This window comes from Echinops telfairi, unplaced genomic scaffold, assembly GCF_000313985.2.
Source record: "Echinops telfairi isolate 266 unplaced genomic scaffold, ASM31398v2 ScPeMD7_5868;HRSCAF=6743_0, whole genome shotgun sequence".
NCBI classification, from domain to species: domain Eukaryota; kingdom Metazoa; phylum Chordata; class Mammalia; order Afrosoricida; family Tenrecidae; genus Echinops; species Echinops telfairi.
The window spans coordinates 7134691-7140199 of record NW_022109767.1 but is presented as its reverse complement, the minus strand read 5'-3'; the positions used below and the strand labels follow the sequence as shown (position 1 = coordinate 7140199).

General features: G+C 46.7%; 1 protein-coding gene across 1 annotated transcript in view; it reads left to right on the top strand.

Moving 5' to 3' along the window:
* CDKAL1 (CDK5 regulatory subunit associated protein 1 like 1) overlaps positions 1-5509 on the top strand; it is a 768993-nt gene that overhangs the window by 738279 nt on the left and 25205 nt on the right. The gene's annotated exons all lie outside the window — the stretch shown is intronic.

Genomic DNA, 5509 nt, shown 5'->3' with positions numbered 1-5509 from the left:
TATTATCTTTTTCCACAAAATGAAGACAAAGGAAGTGTAACCCTCCTTTGGCAATTGTTTTATCTACACGATCAATTGTTTTATCTACACGATATCTCTCTGGTCACATAATACCAAAATTGTGTTCATCTATGTATTATCTTTTTCCACAAAATGAAGACAAAGGAAGTGTAGCCCTCCTTCCGCAATTGTTTTATCCACACGATCACTTCTGGTGACGGACTCTTGTACCCAAACCTGGGCGACGCGCTCATGAGTTTGACAAACCAAAAAATAGAAACCCATAGTGACAGACTCGTAGTGACCGTCTACCCACTGCCAGGCTGTCCTTCCACCTCCGAGTGAGCCAATACAGGGGACTGAGGTTATCAACATCTGTATGAGAGCAGAAAGCCTCATCTCTCTGCCATGGAGCAGCGGGTGGGGTTGAACCACCAACCTTGTGGCTAGCAGTCCAGCACTTACCTGATATTATCAAAGTAGAATTGCTCCTTAGGGTTTCGGAGATGGTAAACCTCGTCTTTCTCCCAGGGAGCGGCTGATGTGTTTGAACTGGTGACCTTTTGGATCACAGGCCAATACTTCACTCACCTGGGCTTCACGCTTGGCAAGTAGGGGTTGGAAAACCTTTCTGCATACTGCCTTCGGCATGAGGGAATGGGCCAGCTTTCCCCCAAACCCCGACAAGTGCATCTTCCACCTCTACCAGCAGTGACCTCTAAAACCCAACAATCATAACCATTAGTTTGTCTGTTGTTTGCTTTTAACAAAAGTTGGGAGCATGGGTGCAGGGCCTGTGAGGTGCAGTGTGATTCTGTGTTTAAATTATACTCCTAGGGCTTTGACTCTATATGTTGGCTGGTATTTGAGACAGGTTTAAGGGAATTGGCTTATATTTTGATTTTTCTACATAGCATGTTTCACAGGGGTTGATTTTTAAATGGCCACAGTAAGAAGATTTTCAAAAGTAGGCGAATGTTTATTTCAAAGCTCCTGCCTAAAACTGAATGCCTTTGTGTGTGCTGATCACAGAGGTGATTTGCTGACAAAATGGTTATTCCCAGTAGTCGTCAGGCCAACCCCAGCGGCTGAGGGTGACCCTCGGGTGTCAGAGAATGGTGCTCTGTAGATTGTACAAGAGCTGACTTTTCAGAAGCAGGTCCCTAGGCCCTTCCTCCAAGGGCCCCCGCTGAGTGACTCAGACCTCCAACTTTCTGACTAGCAGCCAAGCATATTAACTATTACACCACTACCATCGTGCCTGCCTCCCCTCCCCCCCAAAATAACGAAACCCCAAACCCCTCACTGCCATGGAGTCAACGTGACTCACAGAGACTGTGCAGCAGGATAGAACTGCCCTTGTGGGTTTCTGAAACGCTAATTGTTCATGGGAGTAGAGAAGCACATGTTTCTTTTGTCCCCAGGAGCAGCTGGTGGATTTGAGCTGCATACCTTGGGGTTAGCAGCCCAGCATGTAACCAACCCATGGCACCACCAGGGCTCCCTCTGCACCACCCGTGAACCTTAAACTCATTACTAATCTAAAAATGGGCAAAAGTGATATCCTTCCGTTCATTCCTTAACTGTGGTATTACTTTCCATAAAAGGACAACTTGTTTAAATCCAATGGGACTTTAGCTAATAATAGTAGTAACTTAGCTTTTTCTGAGCCTCTTTTACTCTCCCCTCGTACCACCCAGCCTAGGAGATGATGATGTCATCAATTCTACCCCAAGGCCCGCTCAGTGCCAGGGTGGCCCCAAAGCCCTAGGTGAGATGAGGTCATAGGTCGGTGACCCTCCAAGACCTCTGGAAATAGACTCTTGGTGTTTACAGGAAGCCAACGGGTTAGGGATTTTGACTTGGGTATTTAGATGAAGGGAAACATCAGGCTAGACTTATTATTTGTGACTTCATATACATGAATGCATAGTGCCCTGTGCTTCATAATTATTTGAAGGAGAAGATAAGCTCATTGGACTTGAAAGGCCTTATTTAATAAACTCACCCTAGTGCTGCAGGTGGTTTGGGTTTTGCAGGATGTGAAGGTAGATGATAGAGGTTAGAAGCAGGTCAAAGGCATTTTGAGTTCATCAATGAAGGTGTGACCCTTCGCCCAGAGAGATCACCCTGACGCCATAAGGATGAAGCATGAAACTTGGAAACACCCGGGTTTGCCTCTGGGCCACCCCGTTGCACCTGGCACATATCTTCTAAGCTCAGTTTAGTCAGGTCACTAGGAAGAGTGTGTCTATCTCATAGGATTCTTGAAAGGAATCTATTCAATTGTGTATGGAAATCACCTAATAAATCAAAGTGCCCATTGCCACTAAGTGGGCTCTGACTCATAGTGACTCTATACAGGGTTCCTGACACTGTACATAGTTGCAGGAACAGACATGGAGTGGCTGATGGATTTGAACCTCCAACCTCGCAGTTAGTAGCCTAATGCCTAACCCACAGTGCCATCAGGGCTCCTTTTAAACCACCTGATACTCACACATAGAAACCCAAACGGAACTCATGCTATCCAGCCAATTCAGACTCATAGCAACCCTCTAGGGTGGAGCAGAACTTCTCCCTAGAGCAAGGGTTCTCAACCTTCCTCGTGCCACGACCCTTTAACACACTGAGTTCCTTAGGTTGTCATGACCCCCAACCATAAAAGTATTTTCATTGCTACTTCATAACTAATTTTGTCACTGTTATGAACCATGCGACCCTTGTGAAAGGGTCGTTCAACCCCCAAAGGGGTCGCAACCCACAGGTAGAGAACCTATGCCTTAGAGTTATATAGAAGTCTACATAGAAGGTAGTTACTAACTAGGTATTTCCCCTCCCCTCTGAATGTAGTCACGTGTGACAACACTCTAAAGATGGCTTTAGTGCTAATAATCGTGTGTCTGCTGACAGATTTGGCCTGGACCTTGCAGGATAAATCTGAAACTTTGAGAATTCTTTTTGAGAATGTTCTCGTACCACAATGTTTTCAATGCTGGGGGAAACTGAACCTTCCATACATACTCAAGTATAAATCCACCCAAACATCAGCTGAGGTACCGGATTTCCCCCAAACTGCACTAAAAATGTGCTGAAAAACTCGGCTTATACACGAGTACGTACGGCATCAGAATTTCTACCTTCCTGGATTTTCTAGGTTTTTCCTGAGTCTTTACAGAAATGATAACCTATAAATGGAATCCAGTCGACATTGGTGGAAAGTGAGCCTTGTGTTTGTCGAGCGGTGCTAAGTGAGTGCTGGTTACTGCCCTCTCAGAAATGTTTCCAATGCAAAAAGGGATCTATGGTAGTGTATTTTATGATGATCAAATCGGACTTTCCATTTCAATGAGAAGAATGGAGAATTTTAAAAGGAGAGCCAGAAGAGAGACAACCTTAGTCAGGTTATCTTTAGGGAAGACAGACACCCCAGTGCCACCTCCAGCCTAATCCAGAAGAGTTTTGCACCGCTGTCCTTCAAAGACAGTGAATTTCAGAAAAAGCGTGTATGGTACATATTCCAGGGAAGGCCTCCTGGAGCTCGCATGGATCTGGAGGTCCGAGCACGGGTGGATCATGAGCTGTACTGTGGGAAGCTTCCGGGCCCTTTGTTCAGTGGAGAGGAAACGGCAGGAGCAGGCGGGGACCGAGGGGCTCTACGGCTTCATGGATGCTGTAAGACAGTACCAGGAGCAGCGTCTGGGCGCTTGTTCAAAGGCAGGTTCGCAGGCCTCACCCGAAACCCCAGTCACGCACCATTCACCATCGTCAAGGCAATTCGGACTCGTAAGTGACCGCGTCAGACAGGGTGGACCTGCCCTTGCGGTTTAAAAGGCTGTCATTTTTGATGGGAGCAGAAAGCCTTCTCTTTCTCCCTGGGAGGAGCGGGTGGTGTCTCACTGCTGACCTTGAGCTTAGAGCCCCCAGACCTCCCTAGTCAGAAACTTTGGAAGGGTCGCCCAGCAGTTTTCTCAAAGGAGTCTTCCAGGGGATGCTGATGTCTGCTGACGTTGAAGGGGGGGAGGGCTTGCTATATGCAAAAGCATGTTTAGTGTCTTACGGTTCTAGTGCCAGCTTCATCGAGCACCGGCGGCAGCATAGAGAGGTAAACAGCTACTTGGATGATGGGGATCGTCTCTCATCTGTGGGTTAATCATTCTTAATGAGGGTGGACGTTTTAAAAAGGGGGGTACGCTCCTTCGCATGTATCTGGTGAACGGGGTGAGAGGAGCTACAGGTGAAGAAAAGCACAGTTTTAAGATGATCCGTGCGTCGATATTTTCGCCATGCTCCCACATGGAACCTAGCTTTGTGGAAACATACTCGGCTTCATGTGAGGATGTTTTTATGCAATCGCGGTTTCCTGGAGAAATAGCTAGGCTGTGCAGCCATTCCATCGGAGAAAAGAAAAACAGAAGACGCAGAGATAGAAACAGCTTCGTGCCGACCGTCCCACACTTGTGACCATTTGGCAGTATGGAAAATTCACCTGAGAGTCACCATCAGAAACTGAGGTCAGTGAATCTACTAGGTGAAATTTCAAGCGCATATAAAATTAGAACAGAATCCTAAGGCTGTGCACCCATCACCCAGTTTTAACAGCTGTTCAACTCAAGGCCGATCTTTACGTCCTCCGTGCCATGTTCTACCCCCTGAGGATTTTGAAGCAAGTTTTATTTCACCGATAAATATTTCAGACTGTCTAAAAGATGAAGACTCTTTTATCCAGCGTACTCACGGGACATTACGAAATCTAAAAGTCATGAACATTAGCCCCTCCATGTCATCGTCTCTCCGGTCGATTCTCAAATTTCGCCATGTGTTCTGTTTTGCTTTTCCTGGCGAGTCGGGACACGGGTAAGGTCTACCACAAAGAAGTGTGTCTTCTCAGTCGGCTTTCCCTTTGTCTTGTGTGCTCTTTCCTTTGCCTCTTTACAGTCGCGTTGTCAAAGATGCCTGATGGCTGGTCCTGTGGTGTTACCCACTGCCTAGAATGGGCTAAGTGCACCCCCTGGTACTATTGCCCATGCTCCTCGGTTCCCTTGTGTGTTTTATCATTTGCCAGTCAGATTTAGCGACTTAATCAGATGCGGGTTGGATTTTGTGACAGATCTATTTCCTGTGGCACCGTACACTTCCATCCGGAGGCCTGGGCTGTAATCTCTCTCTGTACGACATTAACAGCAGTTGATAAACATTGTCTAGCTCCATTCACTCATGGGTGGCCACAAAACTGCTGCAGTCGGATTCTCGTTCCCTCTTCCGGTTTGAGCGCAGTGTCCTTTTGTGAAGCCCAACTTTCTCTCATCAACTTCTCATGTACCCTGAGGTCTGGTTCTTGGAGAAAAGGCAGAGTAGAGACAACGATTTCCTTCTCATTACCGGTTTTCAGTATTTGAGGTGGTTCCTTTGCATTCTCCATAATTTACCCATGAGGGTTTTGTTGGATTCTCGGAGAGGATTTCTGCATATCTGATGTGTGTTTCACCCATTGAGGTGTTATCCTGAA